Raw genomic sequence first — 23,378 nt, 5'->3', positions numbered from 1 at the left:
GTGGAACTTCACGCGCACCCCTGAAATACAAGCACCCTGCTGATTTGGCGTGTGAAACTTCTCCCCCCCCCTGAAATACACGTACCATGCTGATATTGCCTGTGTAACTTCCCCTGCACCCTGAAATACACGTACCCTGCTGATATCGCGTGTGGAACTTCATGCGCACCCCTGAAATACACTTACCCTGCTGATTTCGCGTGTGAAACTTCCCCCGCACCCTGAAATACATTTACCCTGATGGAATCGCGTGTGGAACTTCCCGCGCACCCCTGAGATATGCGTACCCTGCTCGCACGGGCCCAATCGCGTGTGGAAATTCCCACGCACCCCTGAAATACACGTACCCTGCTGAAATCGCGTGTGTAACTTCCCCTGCACCCTGAAATACACGTACCCTGCTGATATCGCGTGTGGAACTTCACGCGCACCCCTGAAATACACGTACCCTGCTGATATCGCGTGCGGAACTTCACGCGCACCCCTGAAATACACATACCCTGCTGAAATCCCGTGTGTAACTTCCCCTGCACCCTGAAATACACGTACCCTGGTGATATCGCGTGTGGAACTTCACGTGTACCCCTGAAATACACGTACCCTGCTGATATCGCGTGTGAAACTTCCCCCGCACCCCGAAATACACGTACCCTGATGGAATCGCGTGTGGAACTTCCCGCGCACCCCTGAGATACGCGTACCCTGCTCGCACGGGCCCAATCGCGTGTGGAAATTCCCGCGCACCCCTGAAATACACGTACCCTGCTGAAATCGCGTGTGTAACTTCCCCTGCATCCTGAAATACACGTACCCTGCTGATATCGCGTGTGGAACTTCACGCGCACCCCTGAAATACACGTACCCTGCTGATTTCGCGTGTGAAACTTCCCCCGCACCCCGAAATACACGTACCCTGATGGAATCGCATGTGGAACTTCCCGCGCACCCCTGAGATACGCGTACCCTGCTCGCCTGGGCCCAATCGCGTGTGGAAATTCCCGCGCACCCCTGAAATACACGTACCCTGCTGAAATCGCGTGTGTAACTTCCCCTGCACCCTGAAATACACGTACCCTGCTGATATCGCGTGTGGAACTTCACGCGCACCCCTGAAATACACGTACCCTGCTGATTTCGCGTGTGAAACTTCCCCCGCGCCCCGAAATACACGTACCCTGCTGATATCGCGTGTGTAACTTCCCCTGCACCCTGAAATACACGTACCCTGCTGATATCGCGTGTGGAACTTCACACGCACCCCTGAAATACACGTACACTGCTGATTTCGGGTGTGAAACTTCCCCCGCACCCTGAAATACACGTACCCTGATGGAATTGCGTGTGGAACTTCCCGCGCACCCCTGAGATACGCGTACCCTGCTCGCACGGGCCCAATCGCGTGTGGAAATTCCCACGCACCCCTGAAATACACGTACCCTGCTGAAATCGCGTGTGTAACTTCCCCAGCACCCTGAAATACACGTACCCTGATGGAATCGCGTGAGGTACTTCCCGCGCACTCCAGTGATACACGTAGCCCGCTTGCTGTACTGGTACAGGGTTAGCGCAGCCCTTTGCGCTGGATTGGGTATATTGATGGCTTTTCCCTGCGCGAGAGGCGTTCTTGGGGGCGTAACTGGCGCTGCTGCAGGGTCGCTGCGCCACTGTGCGCCACGGCTGGTTTTGGTGGCTGGAATCCATGAATACGCTGTGCGCGGAAATGGATTTTAGCGCACGCGGCTGGTGCAGGGATTCGCACGCGCACACTGTGCGCCAGCCGCGTGCGCCACTTGTGCGCTGAATTCTATGAATTACACCCTTAATCATGTACAATTCTGGCTGCACAACACTCCAGAATACACAACAATGTGTGGGAAATAGATTATGCGGAGAGGCAAGCTCGTGTTCTTAACTTTTCAATTTAAGCCTGATTTTGGCCTCTCTTCAAGATGATTTGAAAACTATAGATCCCATCCAAAGTGTGTATTTTGAATGTTAAGAAAAGAAAGCCTACATGGATATAGGACAATAAAAAAAAAAACTAAAAAAAAACGGAATATCTGGTTAGTAGTGTATCAAAAAGAAGGTGAAATCTGGGTAACCATTTTAAAGATGAAACAATGTGACTCAAACACATGCTCACCTTAATTCCCCCAAAATATGTTTTCAAAGCCAAAGCCTGTAATGCGTAATATAGTTAAGGTACCAACAAATGTTAACATTTCTAGTTGTAAAGGAATAAATAGCAAGGTGATTTAGCTCAAAGTCAAGGCTAATGTTTTATAGTCTTCAGAACAGAAAAGTCACTGACGTGATTCAACCTGTCCTCTGTCTTCATCAGGGCTAGTGTTAAATCCACACGCAGCCTTTAACAAGCTGTATCGTCAAAATACCCAGTTTAGAACTGCCCATCCAATCTTTGGCTTCAGTGCTCAAACACCTATACAAGGACATCTGCTGTAACTTGATAGTCTTTGTTTAATGCAAAGAGAAAAAGTTAACATTCATATTTCTGCAGCAATTAACTGTGCTCAAATTATATCTGCTCTCTTGATAATGAAATGCGGCTGGTTCTGCATTCCTCCCGTGTTCGGATGCAGCGTCCCAATGGCGTGAAATGACTTAAAGATGTACATGACTAATTATGTGTTTGTTGTCAACAAACTGTCTACAGGTCAAGACACTAAGTATATAAACTTGGAGCTATACCTAGCAGCAGAAGATCCTTTTGCCAGATGTTTCATTGTAAAGTGACAGTAGTGTTATGATATGATAAGCTAGGTTATTTATAATGCGCTTAATACCCAGAGGTTTCTAAGCGCGGACCCGGGTTCGAACCTGTGGTGCTCTGTGTCGTCTTGCTTCCAAGGCCACCAAAACTGCTAAATTGACTGGAACTAAATTATTGAAAGGCATATGAAAGGCATAAGTGGGAGGGTTGTATGATATGATATGATATGATATGGAATTTATAGTGTGCCTATACACACGTGTTATATTTACAAATAGATCTCAAAGAAACTGTGATTCTTAGAGTGAGGAGAATGACAGATCAGACTGTGCATGTTAAGGGACTTAGGTTTAGTCACCCTAAATTTCCTAGGGTCATCCAGACGTGGACCCCTTGCTCCCTGTCCTCAGAGAGGCACAGCTCCACCTCACTGATGAGGACCAACAAGGCCAAAACACGTGTATGGGGTTGCTGTTGGTACTTTTGTTCAGAAGAGAATTGCCATAGCATTTTGGAGCTGGACTGCCCATGTGGGTGGGACAAAGACTGATATGCAAATGGTTATTTCCCTTCTGTGAAAGGTACAATGAGCGAAAGTGTGGCTGCAGACTCTCGAGTGGGTACCGTCCCAAAGAACAGGTCTTTTAGCCATGTTCATTTTCACAGAGGGGCGCCTATGGACTATGTTTTGATTGTTTAAGGGATTTAGGTTTAGTCACCCTAAGTTTTCTAGGGTCATCCAGACGTGGACCCCCTGCTCACTGTGTTCAGAGAAGCACAGTTCCACCTCACTAATGAGGCCCAACAAGGCTGAAACACATGTCTGGCAATGCTGTTGGAACTCTTGTTCAGAAAAGAATTGCAATAGCATTTCGGTGATGAACTGCCCATGTGGGCGGGTGTAAGACCGATATGCAAAGGATATTTCCCTTCTGTGAAAGGTACAGTGAGCTTAAGTGTGGCTGCGAACTCTCGAGTGGGTACCTTCCCAAAGAACAAGTCATTTAGCCGTGTTTGTTCTCACAGAAGGCCGCATATGGACTATTTTCTGACTGTGCATGTGATGGTAAATGGAGTAGAAACAAAAGAGAAATACTTTTGGCCAGAGATTGTTGATCTTGGTAAAATTAAAGAAGTTCTGATTTTTCTAAAGGAACACTATTCCAGCTACCTTGATGCAGACTTGAATGCTTCCTCTGAACATTTTTAAGAAACTCTGACAAGCAGACTTTCTTAAAGTGACAATGATGTTGCAAAAGAAGGCATATGTGATCAGTATACTATTTACCCATTGCATTCTAGAGAAGTCATGGGTGATGCTTTAGAGGTTTTCCAGATGTGTCAAGCAATTCATTTTGGAGAAGAGTGTAGAAGCACAATGTCTTCGTTTTCTTTTTTTCCCTTCAGGAAGAGTAGATAGGATCACATCCATACTTCAATAGGTGCTTCTGGTTATTGTCAATTTCAAACGTGCGCAGAAGATCAAAGTTTCAGAAAAAATATTTAATATATGTTCCATCTATTTAAAAGTTAATTGGCAGCATTGTCTATGCAGTTGCACATACATTGAAAACTGGCACTCATTTCTCTAACTTATCAGCAAGTAAAGCTGTTGATAAAACTCAAGAGTGTAGCCTTACAAATGTATTGGTTAACATGTGTGGTACAAAATTGCACTGATCTCAACATCATGCATGGGTGCTATGAGTACTCAGCAACGTCAGACCTCCAACATGTTTTAATATTCTGAATTGGACAGGGAATGTCTTGAAAGATCTGAATGCATTCCTTCAAAAGGCAAACTAAAACAAAGAAGGGATTAATGCAAAAGCTTCAGGTGAACTGTTTCTTATGGAGCTTGTTAATGCATCCCAGTATATTCATCATCATTCTCTTGCCAAGTTAAATGTTATTTATAACAAAGGATGTCCTCCACTAGGAACAATTGAACACATGTTCTAGAGGCAAGAATATAAGTCTAGAAGAGAACCCCATATGCATGTGTTACTTTTAAATAAAGAGATGTTTAAGTTCAGAAAAGAAGCATATTATTGTGTGCTGAGTTTTATTGTCTCGGGAGGATAGCTCACGGGCAACGTGCTGACCTTCGAAGCAAGACAACACAGAGAAACACATGTTTGATCCCTGGGTCCATGCTTAGAAATCTCTGGCTATTAAGCGTGTTATAAATAACCTATCATATCATATCAAAAGAACAAGAAAAAAAAACAAGTGAATCAAAAATCAAACCAATTCATTCAAAAAACCTCAACCCTATAAAACTCTAATGACCATGGAGGGGGATGCACCTCAATTTCCCCAAAGGCTTTTTCAATCAACCTTACTGCAGCAATTATTAAGGATGTTCATTTTCCAATTTTGATTTGATTTGATTTTATTTATAAAGAGCAAAAAACCAGGCCCAGGGGCAACCGGGCGCATACTCTTAAACATGTTACAAAAAGCAGTAGTTACAGAAGTTACAAAAATATACAGCATATATACATGTAAATACTCTTAAACATGTTACAAAAAGCAGTAGTTACAGTGAGTTACAAAAATATACAGCATATATACATGTACCGAAGGGTACCATTAACAGCGTATAATACAGGGACAGAGCAGAGAGAAAATGTATATTCAGTCCTGTACCCCACATGGAGTCTGGACTGTGTCAAGGTCGCATGAGTCTTGGGAGAGCAGCCATGTTTTAGCATTGTTCTTGAAGGAGTGGAATGATGGTTCAATTCTGATAGCTGTGGGCAAGGTGTTCCAGAGTTTGGAGGCCAGGACAGGGAAGCTCACCCCACCAGCTTTTTGGAATTTGCATCTAGGCACGATGAGGCTGTGAGTTTGGGCTGCTCTGGTAGGTCGAGTGGAGGTGTGGCGTGAGAAGCGAGCGGCCAGGTAAGGTGGGGCGTTGTTGCTCAGACATTTGTGAGTCAAAGCTAGGGTTTTCAGGGCAATTCTCTGTTTTACCGGGAGCCAGCGTAAGTCCGATCTGACGGAGGAGATATGAGAGCGTCTCGGGATGTTTAAGGTTGCCCTTAAGGCATTATTTTGTACAGTTTGCAATTTATTAAGGTTAGACTGACTGGTCCCTAGGTAGAGAGCACTACAGTAGTCGATTCTGGCCATTACAAGAGTTCTGGCGAGTGGGATACAGTTGGTGGAGTTTAGGAAGGGTCTACAGGCAGTGATAAGTTTGCAGGTATAGGCCGAAGCTGACCTAACTGCATTTATTTGTCTGTTCAGAGAAAGCGAGGAGTCAAAATAGACCCCTAGCGTCTTAGTATCTTTGGAGACTTTAATGTAATTGCCGTCAATAATGAAGGACTTGTAGGTTTGGTCTAGTTTGTTGAGCCGATGATTTGATCCTAAAAGTAAGAGCTCAGTCTTATCATCGTTAAGGCAAAGTTCGTGCTGTGCCATCCAGGCCTGGATGACCGAGTAAACATCGTTAAGGGCTTTGGTGTCAGCTGTGTAGTCTCCTGTGATAGGAATGAGTATCTGGGTGACGTCTGCATCGTTCGTGTAGGAGACACCCAGATAGTCAAGCACATCGAAGAGGGGCTTGGTGAATACGTTATACAATGTAGGGGATACACACGAGCCTTGAGGAACGCCGCAGTGAATAGGGGAGGGATCCGCTGATGCCAGCGGTGAGAAGACCCTCATGGATCTATTGCTCAGGAATGAGTGGATCCAGGCATTGGCAGAGTCGGAGAAGTGGGCTGCGGATTTGAGATGCTGGCAGAGTATTTGGTGGTTGACCAGATCAAAAGCCGCGGAGAGATCGAGAAGGAGAAGAGCTAGCTTCCCATTGTCCTCCAGTGACTACATCTGAGTTTTCAAGTCGATCAGAGCTGACTCCGTGCCATGTTTAGGGCGGAACCCTGATTGTTTTAAGCCCAGGAGATTGTTTAGTTCGAGGTAATCCTGAATCTGCAGGTAGGCTGCGCGGTCCAGGATCTTGAGCAGGAATCAGACTGTAGTGATAGGTCTGAAGTTAGTTGGGATATTAGGGTCAAGGGAGGGTTTTTTGAGGAGTGGGATAACCCATGTATCCTTTAGGTTGTTGGGGACAATACCCGTCTTGAAAGAAGCATTTATGAATGCTGTAATGAACAGGGCTTGCTCATGAGATGCTTCCTTGATAATAGGTGCTGGGCAAGGGTCGCCTTGGCAATTGGAAGGTTTTAAATTGTTTATGATGTTTTCTACTTCGAGAGTAGTGAGTGGAGAGAAGGAGGAAGGTTTATGCGGATAGGTTAAATGTGTATTAAGTGTAGGTGTGGTCGGTGGTTGGTCAAGCTGTAGGGATTTCTGTTTGTCCCTGATTTTAGATTGGAGGGTAGCAATTTTACCCAGGAGTGCTGACTGAATATTGGTGCACCAAGTGTTGTCTTTGGAGCAAGAGTCAGGGGGGGCTGCAGGTGTCTCGAGTTCCTTAAGGATATTAAAGAGTTCCTTAGTATTGGACTGGGCTGACATAATGCGGTTAGTATAAGAATCTTTTTTTGCCTGGAGTACAGCTTCTTTATAGTTAAGGGTGGCTATCAGAAGACTGTCCTTGTGGGCGTCGGAGTGGTGACTTCTCCAGCGTGACTCTGCTGTGCGTTTCTCTTTGCGTAACACTCTAAGCTGGGGAGTAAACCACGAGTTAAGGTGTGCTCGTTGTTTGGGTTTCCTCAGTTTGAGTGGGGCGATAGAGTTGATGGCTGCAAGCAGTGACTGGTTATACATGTCGGCTAGGTTTGTGGGGTCTGAGCAAGTGTCAGAAGCGTTATTTAGTGTGGGAAGGATAAGGGGGAGTAGTTTTTCTGTCATAATGTTCTTTTTATTTCTAGTGAAGGTGGCTGGGGCGACCAAAGGCCTGGGTGGTGGGGCTGCTTCGATGCTGAAAGTGATGACATGGTGGTCAGACCACAAGCAAGGGGCGTTGGGGATTACGCTAATATTGCAATTGGTGTCACTAAGCCAGTCAAGGGATCGCCTTTTAATGTGGGTGGGTTCCTGTATGCTTCCAAAAAGCTTTTGTTTGGATGCTCGAAACAGTGTGCAGAAATATGCCAAAGAAGACTTCTCTCAATGGGTGCAAAATGCAACATAAATAGGTGATATAGAGTCTCTGTTTTGCCCTTCTCTGTACATAGTCTGCATCTCCTTTTTATGTCACTTGACTCTTCCCTGGTACTCAAGACTTCTAAGGTTGGTTGTTTACTTATGTTTCACAACCAACCTGGAAGAGTCATGTTAGATGCCAGTTAGATATGTTGTCCACTTTACACAATTGACAGTTTGTAAGGTTGATGTTTCTTAGATATTTCTTTGATGTTACAATGCTGTGAGATTAACACCTTTAAATACAAAGAAGATCAATACATGGATTAAAATGTACCACTGTTCAGTGAGTGAATCAATTTGTTCGACAGGCATGGCATTTTTTAGATTTGATTCTGCATGGTACAAATATAATGGCAACTCTGTTAGATGTAAACAAAGATACCCACAATTAAAACATCACTGGCCATAACATAGACATAATATTGATAACATTACTGAAAATTAGAACAACTTTTGCACACAAAAATAAGCACTGACGGAAAGCTAAATAGTAAGTGTGCTCTGCAATCGACCTTGTAGATAGCTGTAGTTTCATTTATATATATTTTGAGCGGAATTGTATGAATTATGTGGACAAGTATACACACACATACCATTACTGAAATATGTACTTACAAGTTGATGAATAGGCCTTCTGTATCAAACAAACCTTTATTTTTGCAGACAGTTTATTGAAAAAGCAAAGATTCCTCAAAGTGAATCTTTAATTACATTATGTTATCGAAATAATTATACAGAACCTGTACAGCATACTGAAAATATTCAAATATTAAACATTTAAATATGAAAGATAGAAAGTTGTGTTATTTGATTTCAGTATCCTTCTTGTTTGTATTTATTTTGTAAAATTAAGAATTTGGAAACAAATTCAATTTTCTTTATAAAAAATAAATATTGAGAAGAGGTCAAATGTTACCTAACAGCCATACCTAATGAAATAGAAGAACTGAACATGAACATCCAAAACATGTAACAGCTAAAGAGAGGCTAAAGTGTGTACATCCTATATATGATGTCATTATTGCTAACTATGCATACATACATGCAAGTACTTTACTGTAGTACATGTTTATTTTTTCAAATCTCAAATTTCAATATCAAATTGATGTTTGTTGACCATAAAACAAAGATTACACTTTTAAAATCTATATGATATGCTCATTTAAGGCATACAATTAGTAAGCACAAATGTTGTGCAAATGATTAGGTCCAAAAAGTATTTTTCTGGTACTTAGATTTCTTCAGTATAAATTATATGTTTTCTTCCTTTTCAAACATGTTAAACATTACAGATCAGAAATGCTTTATCTAATAAATGCAGAGGCAAATGTCTATTTTCTCTTTTCTGTACATTAATCATGAATACAAATATTAAACATAATCTTAAACCAATCTATTCAAGCAAAATATTAAGACATGTCACTTTGAAGTATGATAGTTGTCACTCTGCTTATTTTCTACAATGGACTCCTGTAAGTCGGTGAAGTACTACTGTGCAGTTGCTATGGTTGTTTGGAATCTATTATTACCAATATAGTAGTACACATCAGAATGGCACACATAATTATCTGACATGTTTAACATATTCATATTTTATATTAAAACAATTGATGAAAGTATTTTTCAATTATCATTTGTTGGCCTTAAAAACACCTTTGAACAGTTCATGACTATTTGCTCTTCTTTTGTTTTTGCTGAGACTGCCCTACAGATGAATAGTTCTGCTATAAATGTGTAGAAATATATGATATGCCTTGCTCCTTAGGCATTGAACATAAGTAACAATAATAAAATAAACATCAGGACATATATCCCTATGCTGTCAAATAGCTCTAAAACAAATTGAAATATTGTGTTCTACCATTGTATGTTTTGCATTCTGTGCAGTACAAACAAGTGTCCTCTAGCGGATGTTCACTCTCTTTGGCTTCCTCAACAAATTGAGCTGTAAGCTTTATCACCAGGTTGCAGCCAGAGATACTTTTCATCTGCCTGTTGTTGGTGCTTTTAAAGCTGTGATATTTATATTTTGAATTGTTGAACTTCCCTCTTGTGTTGTGAGTGTGGGTGTTTGGCCCTTGAAACTATTCTAAATGAGTAGGTATGCTTTTGTTTACAGCGAATGTACAATCACATAATTGATAAATCACAAGTCATGGCTTTGCTTTGGGAACCCCCTCTACAGTGTGAGAAGTTTCCATACCCAGGAGTCAGATGAAAACCCATGTGCCTGATATTGACTTCCTGAAGCTTGACATACTTCAACAGGTAGTTCACTGCTGCCAACTACCTCTTCCTCTACCTACACAATATTTTCTGACATGCTTTGTTTACCAAAAAAGCAAAACGTGAATCCTTCTCTTGACAGAAAAAGATCAACCAGCTATTGCAAAATCTAGCTTGTAGTGACATAAAATACATGGGGACTTGCAGTTTCTGTAGTAATAATAAAAAGAAAGAAAATGGTAGGTCTCTACATAGACACAAAGGTACTCCCTATTTGAAATTGTCAGATCTGTGTATCCATGTGGATCTGTGGTTTTTGTGAGGTTGGCTGTGTTGATAATTTCCTCTTAGCACTGTTGTATTCTGGGAATGGAGGTAATTGCACATGAGTACTTTACAAGGAATGATGATGCATGGAACAGCTTTTCAAAGGAGCATTGTCCTCATGTGATGGGAAAACATGAATCCAGAACATTCCACCCCATTCCTAATCTAGGAGATACGTTTTAATTGTGGCAATATTGGTAGATTGTTAATAGTATATGTTTCTGATTGGACATTTGTTGTTTTTCCATTCATTGCTTCCTAATCTTTGGAGATGGTAAGTGTGTCTTTTAGTTGGTAAATATATGTTAACTATGGTTGTCTAGGTTGCCATTACAACTGCAGGTGAGGGTGACTCAGGAAGTGGATGCTGGTGGTGCAAGACTACAAACATCATAAGTTCCTTAATTATTTGTTGTGGCGATTTTTTGCCAGGAAAGAAAATGTTCCCAAAGTACAAACACAGTGTGCCCTATACAAGTAATGTGACCTGACAATGAGCAGAAGGAAGACGAAAATCCCCTAAAGGAAATATCGATGCACCCAACTCAAGAGGGTCATGGATCATTTCCACCACTAGCAAATTGGCAGCATGAATAGGTGCAGGTTGCAGAAGCAACAGTGGAGATAGTGGTGCCTGTAGCTAATGTTGGGGAGCACACTCCAGGAAATGTGTGAGAGACATAAAAAAACAAGGCTCATACTATTCAAAATAAAGTAACCTACTTTAGGGATGGTCACAGGATTCTGTGTTGGCCAACAGAGTGTGCCAACATTTTTCTAACTTAACACCACCATTCAGTCTGTTAAACTTATTTTTCCTTGTTCTCTTAATTTATTTTAATTGTTTTGTAAATAGTTCTTGAAGCCTCATTAAATAAAAGGCAAAATAATGTTTGTGACATTTGCTTTTCTTGCCAGTTTACCTGCAAAAGAAATAAACATTTCAAACATTTTCAAAAACAAAAATGTTCAGGTTTAAGCACATCATTTCTCACTATCATAGCATTTTCATATTGTGTTTAAATACATATACAATACATTGTTTCTTACAATGATGTATACTGTTATTTGATTAACATATATGAGTGTTTCAAAGAATGAATATGTATTATATAGAGATGTAAGTGATCTTGCAGTTGCACCCAAACCATGTACATCATAGTGGTTGTATGAACAACATTTTAATAATTCCAATGTGTGGCAATAATTATGTTTTTTGTGTCAGCCAAGGGGAATAGTACATTAACCAGTAGTAGAGAGGAACTAATGTGTATATAAACTAAGTGTAAAAACATGGATGGAAACTATCCCAAGATTAATTTACTGTATTCTGATTGCGTGGGTATGATACAGGTATATAATTTCACAACAGTGAAGAATCTTTGCTGCTACAGGGACGTTATGAGTAAGTTATATTTGTAAAACAATGCTTTATAATGGATATTGTTTTGAGATTGAGAAATAATGTACGCAATACCTTCATTTATAAAATCCTAATAAAAATCGAATGCGATCAATGTTACTGAAGGAAGGTTTTGGAAATGCGTATACTTTAAAAACCACCTACATTCAGTGAACAATCTTTAATGAAGGAACAGCATGGTTGCGTTGCAATGCAAAATTCAAGAGAATACCAATGTGCCAGTCATGTTAATCTGTGAAACCATAACTTGTGCCACATATGCTGCTTGTATTAACACAAATGATATCATAAATGACATCACAAATGGAACCAACAAAGACGTCACTGGTGATATCAAAGATGGCATCACCAATCTATAGAATTCTGGTTAAAGTACCACAGCCTTTTAATCCATGAGTTTAGGTCATGTCTCAAATGTACAGGTTAACATGAAATTCTTGCACTTTAACACACTTCTCTATAAAACATAGACTGAATAGCATCATCTGGAAGGCACACATGTTGCAGAAAACTTTGGTTATAGCAGCATGTTTTGAAATTGGAATTGGAAATTGTAGATCATGGCAGTGTCCCTCATTAAGAAAGTTGTATGGGGTAACAGTGAGGAGGAGATTAGGTGTATGGGAATGTTATACAGTAAAGTAAGTGAAAAATGCTGGCTTTGAAAATGGAGAAGGGTGTTTTTCTGTAATTTTATGAGAGGCAATGATTTCACAAAAGATGAAAACAAAGAGTTCATAATTGAAATATTGCATTACAGAACGTATTTTCATATAGAAACCTTCACATGGCATTTCACCTGAATTTCTAACACTGACCACAGCAGCTGAGATCAAACTTTCAATTCAAACATTTCTGGTCTGCAGCTCCTTTCAGAACCAGCTAGAAAAGTCACTGGCAAGTAGATAATTGCAGTTGTAGGCAAAACATAACATGGCGACAAGTGGGCCTTTCATGAATCCAGCCATGCCTCACAAAAGGTATGTATTTTGAGAGAAACAGTCATGTGGGGTTCTATTTTGAATATAACAACATTATAATACATTCCCATAGGATAAAGCTACAGCATGTAACATGGAAGATGAGCATGCATATGTGGCATACTCAGGCAGCATATTTACATGTGCTGGTGTTTCAGAACTCTTAAGTAATTACTAAAGATCTAGATATACGCATTTGTACTCCAAGGAGTGAAAGAAACAATAACAAGTTGCAGCACAACTATTTAAGATATAGGCCCCGATCAGGGGGGGCATCGCCACTTCATGTAATGCCCGAGGACCATAGTTACAGGCCTGAGCGAAGCGAGAGACTTAATGAAGGCCCTGTGTATTACCTGAAGTGGTAATGCCCCCGCATGTGAGGGGCGCCCACCCCCTGCGAGGGGCCTTTTGCTATTAGTACCCTGGCCCATGAAACAGGGGGAAATAAAAGCATTTTTTTTCTGTTCCAAATCATTCTAGCGTTTCAGATCAGAAAACAAAATGTAAACAAAATGGCCACCTGGGAGGGAAAAACAAAGTTTGTTTTCCCTTTCCATAGAGGCCATTGAAAAAATAGAAAACAAAAAAATGGTCGCCTTAGAAATTGCAGAAGGAACTACACATAGTCCCTTCGCTCTTTCCGTGGCAGCCATTAAATAAAGTTACTAAAATGCCCACCATGGAAAGGAAGAAGGGACTACGTGTAGTCCCCTCCTCCTTTCCATGACGGCCTGTCACAGATCGATGGCCTGTTGCAGATCGGGAGCGGACAGGCTGGGGACACAAGAAGGTAAGTGGGGATGGGAGGGTGGGGAGGGAATTCCGTGGATGGGTGGTGAGAGGATGGGAAGACATATCTCATTCTCTGGCGAAAGGAGATGGTGACCGCAGCCCTGAGGAGGCTCAGGGCGGTGGGATTACCGTTGGGTAACCCCCACGTTCTGAGCCTCCCCATGGGCTGGCAGGCTGCCACACCCTCCTCGCTAGGGGGTTCTGAGCCTCCCCATTGGCTGGGAGGCTGCCACACCCTCCTCACTGGGTACTAATGTGGTCTATTGAAAATGTCAATGTTAGCAGTGTTATCTTGGGATGACAAGCAGATCAATAAAGATCAGAGTAAGTGAATATTGCCCATGTACTCCGAATAGAGACATACAGTCACATTAGTTGGCAGCTACTTGGAGAATGGGCAGTTCTATTCTGTTATATTGGAACATAATAAAACAAATTAAATAATGTATTTATTCTTTAAAAGTATTACCCAAAGAGGTTGTGGATGATGACAAATGACACATGTTGATACAATCCTGTCCACTTACTTTGAAAGATCACTCGCCTGTAAGATTGCCACTGCCTAACATGTAACCATGTAACCACATGACCTAAGAAGCACCAGTTCATTTTATGGGGCACATGCATGTCATTGAGAGCAGCATTAGGGAGTCATACATATTAATACATATTAAATGACATGGGGATATTTGCTGCTACAATATCAGGAAACATATTGTCTCATTCAATTCAACCAATTGACAGGTTGTTTCATTGTAAGTGTACTGTCGCACCAACATCTTGGATGCAGTCAGACTTTCTTTCCCATAATAAGGCACCCACAATGGATTAAAACTGCATGTATCTGCACCGTAGTGTTGGCACTAATTACTATATTAAACACGTCCATACAGTCAGCATTGACGATGACAGCCAATTCACACAAACGCAGGCGTCACAGAGGAAGGTGGCAAAGTACTCCCCATAACTCCCACATTACACACAAATGAGTAACTACTGCTTCCGTCTCATTGTATGAGCATAGCAAGAGGAAACTGAAAGCGACATGGCCTTTCTCTTAGTTGTATAACCTTATGCTAAAACCACACAGTAAGACCATCCAAAGTAGTGATCAGTCATAGAAATGGAGACGTTGTCCAGTGCACTGAAACTGCATACATTTGCCTAGAGTATTTTAAATTACAGAAATGTATTCTGAATGTCTGTGTCTTACAGTTGATTTGGAGTTTGCCACACTAAAGCTGCTTCATGGCATTTGCAACTCCTTAAGAACGCTTGTAGTTGTTGTAATCGTGGATAATGGTAGATATGCGAATGGGAGCATTCCACATTAGTTTTGGATGGTGCCCAAGCAGAACTAGGTGTTAAAAAAGTTCAATTTGTATATGGGTAATATGGAATTATATAGGTTCTGAAAAAAATATGAGTCTCCCCAGAACAGCACAAATGATATACAGTGTTTGTTTTTTATTTATGTTTGGTAGAACGACATCTTTATGTTTAGGACGAGACATACACTTTCTTCAGTGGTATGCTGAGGGGCATTTGCTATTAGAAAACACAATTGGGTTTTTCAAGATATGGGATCATCACACAGACTTTTTCTGGGGTGAGCATATTCTCTCATTCTATGTAGGGCCAGCTGTTTGTTTGTTTATTATTTATACAGCGCACCACACCCTGGGGTATCTGGTAGTACTAATGATAGGGCCAAATCAAAGATGTGTAGGTCTCTTTTTTGATTGTGTTAAAAAATTATGCCTCCCAACAAATATATACTAGTCTTACACCATAACATCAAATTGCCTAACAATCTAGCCATGTTCTTCCAATAAAAGGTTTAGATCCACTGCAATATCGAAATGCAAGCAAGGTCAAACAACTCACCAAGCAACTCTCTGAATGCCCCACACAAACATGTCGAGCCATTGCAATATTATCTGAAGACGAATTACATTTAACAACACTTTAGAGGCATCATTTTCAAACAAGAGCCTTGTCCAGCATCCATAATAATATGTTAGACACATATGCTGGTACGAGCTTTAATGGATTGTTGTGATGGAACACTGAAAAAAAGACAAATACCTTCTGTTCAAGAGTTATCAGGCATCAAAATATTACCAAAATAAATCATTATGATTCCACAAACCCTGACACCTATTGCCTTTTAGTCAACATCTGTTTCACAGCCAAAAACATTTAAAAAATCCCACCCTCCCTGTCACAACAAGTTAGATGCAGTGAACAACCTACTGCTTGGGAATCAGCCAGGTTTACAGGCTAATTGGAATATTCAAATTAGTCGCATATCCTTAAGAGAAAACTATTCAAATGTTTTAATCATAATCCTTGAAACATCAGCAGCCTTTGTTACAGTGGGCCACCAGCATCTGATACACAGGCTACACATCACGATGGGTATGGCGAGGAGTGTGCTACAATGTTCTTTTACTACATCCAGGGCCATTCCTTACAGTAACAAAATGGACATTTCAAATCTACCATCACAGGCTTACATGCAGGTAACCTCAGGTTTCCATTATATACCTGTTTATGTCAATGTTTATGTGGGACCACTGAACTCCTTAAGGCACTCATTTGCAACACAAATCCAAAGATGTAGCCTGTTTTAAACCCTGATGCTAGTAGCACGCGCACCATGGCAATATCTACAGCTGGCCCATTCTCAATTATCACTGACTAAATAGATCATAAAGGGAGATCATGTTGTTAGCGAGTTCCTTGCTACACCTACTTACAGTCGAAATGGCCCCCATGATGGGCATAGCTGCCATCTTGGTGAAAACAGTTTAGAACCTTTGAGTAATATTTGTCAAAAGCATAACATTCCCCCACGAAAATATATCGGGTGGCCCAAAAACCTTTACACTCTACATTATCAAGAGGTTCACACTTTACCTGGACATTCCCCAAATGTGTAAACCGGCTCTGGCTATTCGTCAAAATAAGAATTCTGCAATATTATCACGTCGGGTCTTAAGAAAATAACTCCTCTACCAAAATGAACTGAAACAAACAAATCAGCCACACCAATCCTATCACTAAGGCCACGTGGATCCGTTACCCCATGCCTTAAAAATCTTCATTGGCAATTAATAGAAAACAGAATAATGTTCAAGACATTATGCATAATATATTACAGACTACGGAAGAGTAACCCGAGCTATCTAACCATAAACATCAACTAGTACAATCCAATGAGAAACACACCATATGAAATGTATAGGACATTGGTCACACTAACTCTCAAATGACAGCCAAAGTGGTAGTAGACTTCCATAAGGAAAAGGGAACAAGGTACACTGCTCATTCAGATAGGTCGTAACTGACCTATTTGATATTTTGAAAGGACTAAAGCAAGTCTGGTGATTCAAGCTTTAACATTCAATAGTGTATTGTGAATTATTGACACATGTGCTACCCTGCTGCTTCTAACTTCCTTTTGAAGTCAACTTCCATACCAACATCCTACCTACCGTATCCTATGACTCTGGGCAAGAACTGTATTCATAATTAATGTGTGGATGAATTCCTTCAATTACTCTTAGTTAAATGGCTATGTACCTCCATGTCTTAGGAATGAATCGCATACTTGTTTGCCTCCCATCCCTTAACCTAGCCTCCATGGCTTCCCATACGTAGGTATACGCAGTTTGGCACAGCACCAATTTACACAATAAAATAAAAAGCAAAACAAAACTCTAAACCCTATCCATCAGTAATTTCCAATAGATCATCCAATAATATCAGGCCATGACATTTGTCCTTGACCATTGTGGGAGACATTCAGCAGTATTACACGAACATTACACTGCCGTAATTAGCACTCAGGGGAAAGTATTGCCCGGGTGACAAATATATATTCTTTCAATACTTTTTTTGCCCCAGAGCAAAAAATAGGATGAGGGCAAATATTGTCCTTGTGCAAAACTGCATTGAGAAAATATGTGTTTGCACTGTGGGAATGTTTGCTATGGAGCTAATTGCACTTGAACGTGTGCAACGTTTCTGTAATACTGTCCGTTCTCTCCATCCATACACATTGGAATTACTTGGCTTTCAATTATGTTGGTATCTTTTTGACTCAAAAGGTTGCATCAATTAGTTTAGGAAACAATGGGGCTTAAACAACTTGTTCACTTTTATGTACATCAATCGAAATTGTATCCAGCCCTTATGTCGGCCATCCCTCGTCTCTTTTTGAAATGTCACTGCTATTACTGGTAATTTAGCCTACACCTGAATTTCAACACCATATCTATTACATTTCTTTATTCTTTTTATGCTGGGTTATGATAACTTGTGGGACCATTGGAATGTTGGACATTCATTGTAAACAATAAGTCAGCTGACAGCCTTAAACACTGTCATCAGGCCTGCTAATCCCCTATGAACATTTGCACCCAGGGAAGAGCACTAAGCCAATCAGATGGCTGTAAATGTGGATGAGAACAGACAGTGTAACACCTGCATTATCCAGTCAACCGAGGCCCTTCCCCATGTGGTTCCATCTTGATTGTGGGTATGCAAGGGTTATATGTAATATTTCTGAATTTTAAAGGCCGAACACAAAAAATACAGATTACTTTCTGACATTTTAATATGTCCCTTAAATCCCAGAATATCCTTTTCCAGCCTTGAGCCACTCCCAAAACACACACACACATACCAAGATACATATGCACACAAACTAAACATTAAACACTTACCTGACATGAAGCTCCTTTCCGCGCCTGTGAGTACTCGTGTGCAGCAGTGGCTTGTCAGTTAGATTTAGAAAGATTGCTCTGTGCAGTCATAGAGCGGTCTTTCTAAATTGAACTTTTTTTTATTACTGAAGTAAAACTATTTTTTTTGGCATTACCAAGTCACCACAATTCCACCGCCCACCACCCCAAAAACATGTAAGCCCTTTCCCGACCAACCTCCCTGTGTCTCCATTTACCTGCTGGACCTGACCTTTTTGTTCCGGTCCCAAGGCTCCTCCTGTCTGCAGCCACCATAAATGTAGAATATTGACTAAGTCCTTTTTCCTATGTTGGCAGTCATCTTGTTTTTTAATGGGAGATTGGGCTCATGCAATACACGCTGAGCCCATCCCCCACCAAATAATTAAACTGTACCCTGGATGATTCCCAGGGTGTGAATAGCTATTAAACCCCTGATCAGAGGGCATAAATGGCCAGCAACATTCCACAGCCCTCACTGTAGCCCTATGTATGCCTCTGACGTGGGGGTAATTACTATATTAGACGTCAGTCCTCAAGGTCCTCCACAGCCAACATTCCACCTTGACAATTCTCATTCCAAAGCTCCAAACCACCTATCCAACTGTCGTCTTTTCAGCATGTTTTCTATTTTTCCATGTTATAAAGACATTACAACCCTCATGTGTGGTCCGGTGCAGGTGTTATCTCTCTGAAGCTCAAGCCCTTAACCTGGGTTTGGGCCGATAGTAGCAGTTACTGATATTCCCTCTTGCCCTAACGCCAAAATATTTACTTCCCACAACTTTTTTTTTCTCTTCCCATGAGAGCCATCCTTCTTAGTAAATTTCTCCAGAAAAACAATATTAAACAGTGCAAGTTCAAATTCACAAAGTCAATACATATGTACCAAAGCAACTAAGCCGAATATAGAAAGCCAGAATTAAGGTTTCACACAAATGTTACCCAAAACAAGAGACTGAAGAACATGGAAAGTGGTTTAATAAATATCTTTCAACAGAGCTACACTGGAGCTACACTCAAGCAGGACAGCAACAGGACTGATACTGGCCGCAGAGAGGGGATCCCTATTGTGATTTATACAGGATGGCAAAGTTGGAGCGTCATTTTTACTATGGGAAACTTTATTTCCTGATATGGCGGCAAGTTAGCCAGTTCCAGGAATACAGCAGTGAGATTCCAAGAGGAACAGTTCCATATAGACATCAGGAATTGAGTAGTCCGACATAACTGTTGGGGCTCTCCCCTTAAGTAACCGTTGTCAAGTGATTTTGTGGAAGAGTGACGCGGTCAAGAATCAGATGTTGTAGTGTTAGTTATATTTTGTGAACATCACTTAGAGTGAAGAGTTGGACAGGATTGAACCAACCAGAAATGAAGAGAGATGGTTGAAGGGTACAGATGGTCCCCCTGATGAAGTTCTTTAACATTGTGTTGAACTATAGTGGTGAACGAAACATGTTGGGCAATTAATGGTATTGTGATTTTGTGATGATATAGGATAAATATTACAAATGTAGTTGGAATTCACCCCTGGGTAGCACTGAATGGGGTAGTAATGTACTGAATCGATGCTAGATGTTATTAGTGGTATCCTTTAATAATAAGGAACCAGTTAGCTACTGACCATTGTGTGTCTAGAGGGAGAGTTTTCTCCTTCAAAGCACTGTACATGATTTAGCTTTGTATAGGCAGGATGTCACAGGGTTAAGCACAACACAGGTTGTTTTATGTATGGTAATTGGTTTTATGAGACATTTTTGTAAAAGGTTTTTTAGGAAGTTTTGCAATTTTAGAAAATGCTTTTTATAAATTGATATAATGATTTGTGATGTATATGTAATTCAAATTGTGATATATAAATGGTGTGTTGACTTAGTACCTATTTGTTAAAAGTACTAGGTTGTTCTGACCTGGGGGACACCCGAAGTGGTAACCGGTGACGTGGTTTGATCTTTTGTTGAAGGAATGTCCGCAATTTTTGTTTAGGGGCCCGGTCATAACGTCGTTAAAATGGCTCCACGTCTATATGGTTGTTGTTTAATAATTATCTAAAACTGGCCATATTTTAGCAGAGAACTTACATTGAAATACTTGTATTCGGCCATTATGAGATGTGAAAGAAATCTGTGAGCACAATATTTGTATAATATTTGCATTCATAATCAGATTCAATAAAAAGGTTTGTCTCAAAGTGCAGGTGAAATAAATGCGTCACCTTCCTATAACCAAGCGTTGAAATAGTTAACAAAAAAAAAATGAAAACGTGTGCTTAGACTAGGCGCACATTTACAACTGTGTTCACTTGGTCATGCCTAAAAACGACTCAAACATGGAAATATTGGTAATAATAGTTCTGGCTGTGGTTAAATATTGTTAAAACTGAAAAAGAATAAGAAATAGCGATTCAACCAAAATATTGCCAGTGCAATGATGGTGCCATTTAGAGTAGATTCCATGACACACACACATGTGAATAGTCAAACAGATTAAGCAAAACAAATAAATACATATAAAGAAGGGAAGCTGGGACCCCCAACTTCATGGTGGGTTTCGGCACTTAGTACATTTTAACCTCACTCATTTGCTTAATATCACATCTGCACTTGCCCTGAGTTGATTTCACATTTGGCACCATTTTTGCTCTGCCTTTAATGTAGATTGTTATCTCTTAATTACCATTGGGTGGGGGGTGGTAATTTGACTTTCCCTCGCTCACTGCAGTGAGCAGAGAAGGGTGTCCCACATTTGACTCCTAATTCCGCCCTCTAATCACCAGACGGCCCTGCTTCACTCACCAATTTTACCAATATGTGAAATGGAAATATTAAAAGGTTAACCAGATAAAAGGTAAACAGGCTCTTTCTTCCCTGAGAAACATATAATTAATGAAACAATTACAATGTGGAATGCGAACGAGACAGACGGGGCCAGCTTGTTTGGCAGATGGAGGCTATGGGCGCATTGAGGAAGAGAGCGATAATGAGCAATAACCTAACTGTCTGGTAATAAGGGAATTTTATGGCATCATTTTATAGACTAAATATTCTACCTTTTATTGTTCAGTGGAAAATGTTATTTCCAGAGGCATATACACATTTACCAGGGATAAATAGCGCTTTGTGTGAGCACGACTGCAGGCTGTGATATTATACAGTTTGGGCTTTCCTGCACAATTGTAGGGAATTCAGTACAATGAACTATGAAAAGAAAATTAACATTTATGTCAAAAGGTTACAACGCCACTCGCACAATAGCGGGACATTGTGTGGAAGACACAAAGGCGGCTGCTGATGCTTCGGCGTGACAGTGAATGTCACTGGCTGACTTTGCTCTCTCAGTGGAAGGCGCGGGCAACAGCATTCCAGACACTGAATGCGCGCTCTTCAGTCTGAAGTGCGCGTGAAGTGCTCTGCGAGCAGGTGCGCGTAATGTAGGATGTTATCATACATTTTCCACGTCTCTTCACATGACATGAACCTTTCCTTGTGTTGCTTCCACTGAAAAAAGCACATTACTCAGGGCTGTTTCTGCTTGAGTGGAGCATCTGACTTTGTTTTACCAAGTAATTTATTAATTAGTCACTTGCATGCCCAAGGTGTTTCATCCCCATTATCTTCAATTAATAGTTTAGCTTGAGGGTGGCTTTTGAAATACATTTTGTTTGAGAATTCTTGCTTTGCATAGCTGTATTTCTTTCTTCATTTAGAAAGCCTGCTGAAGTGATCAGGTTTATATTGTTAGGCTGTTTCTTATGAGCGTAAATTAATGAACTACATCAAATGGCGCCTGAATAATTGTATGCACGCCGCATAATGTTTCAGCGTAGCAGTATACGCCACGATGTTATTACTACGTAAACTACGCAGCAGAGGAGAACGAGGGTTACGTTTGCTTATATTGTCTAACAGCCACATTGCCCACACATACGATGAGTGCAGAGTAGATCATTGTGTATTTATGTTATTTTTTCCTCACATGTTTTCTAGGACGCATTGTGCCCTGTCAAAAGACAGAAGTGCACAGTTGTCTGCACAATTGCCCTGCACTTCCACCTCATGCACCCTAGCTAATCAGCCTTCCGTGCACTGACAGTGACTGACAGCTCGTGCGCGGCTATTGGCAGAGCTGTCACGGGTGGCCAGAAGAGTGACTGTTCCCGCAAGTGCATTTTAACCGGCCAATAAGATATGTACAAGTGCAGCATGGCGAGCTTCGCGTTCATCGTTTTATAACGGCATCTCCAACTTGAAAATACAACCCACGCGTTTACTTTGATCAAGAGCCCTAGGTTAGTTCTGAAAAGAAAGCATTGTGGGCCGTATTTATCCTAGATCACTTGCCGTGCGATCTAACTGGCACATGGAAAGAGCCATACAATGGACACTACTAAAGGTTTACGAGCTCTTTTATCATTTCATGAGCACATTTAAAAAGGGATTTCCCTGCGTAATTTTGGCCACAGTTTCGAAGACCCACGGCCTTTGTGGAGGTCTCTCATACCTGACGTAATTTAGCTGTGATAAACATATTAATTACAGGCGCCTTATTCAGGACCTGACAAATGGGTAAATGGCCAACTTCAAGTGCAGGTTTTCCTTTGTGGAAATAAAGATCTCGCCATTTGCATTTTCCCAGCCTTATGAAAATAGTCTTTCCGCCAGAGATTGAACCACACAGTGCTATAGAATTCCAAGAGAGTCCTAGCTTGCGTCTCTTGGCCCCAGAGGCAGGGGACCCAGGTCTGGGCATATCCATTCCACTAAGGGTGACTACAGCGAAACAAAAGAGGTGATGGTGGAAGGTTTGGAAATAATCTTAACCTCTGGCATCGCTCTTGGCAACCCTCCGGACCATCAACATTCGCCTGCCTGCCATTGTATAAAGGGGAAAGACCATATGCCAGTCAAGATTGGTACGACTACTACTTTTAATACCTCATCCTCATGCTGTTTGGTTACTTCCTATTTTCTAGTGGTTACTTTTCTTCTCCTCTTAATGAGACTTCCACCGTCTCA

The sequence above is a fragment of the Ambystoma mexicanum genome, chromosome 8 (genome assembly GCF_040938575.1).
Source record: "Ambystoma mexicanum isolate Mex_15411 chromosome 8, UKY_AmexF1_1, whole genome shotgun sequence".
NCBI lineage: Eukaryota > Metazoa > Chordata > Amphibia > Caudata > Ambystomatidae > Ambystoma > Ambystoma mexicanum.
This window is presented reverse-complemented; position numbering follows the sequence as displayed.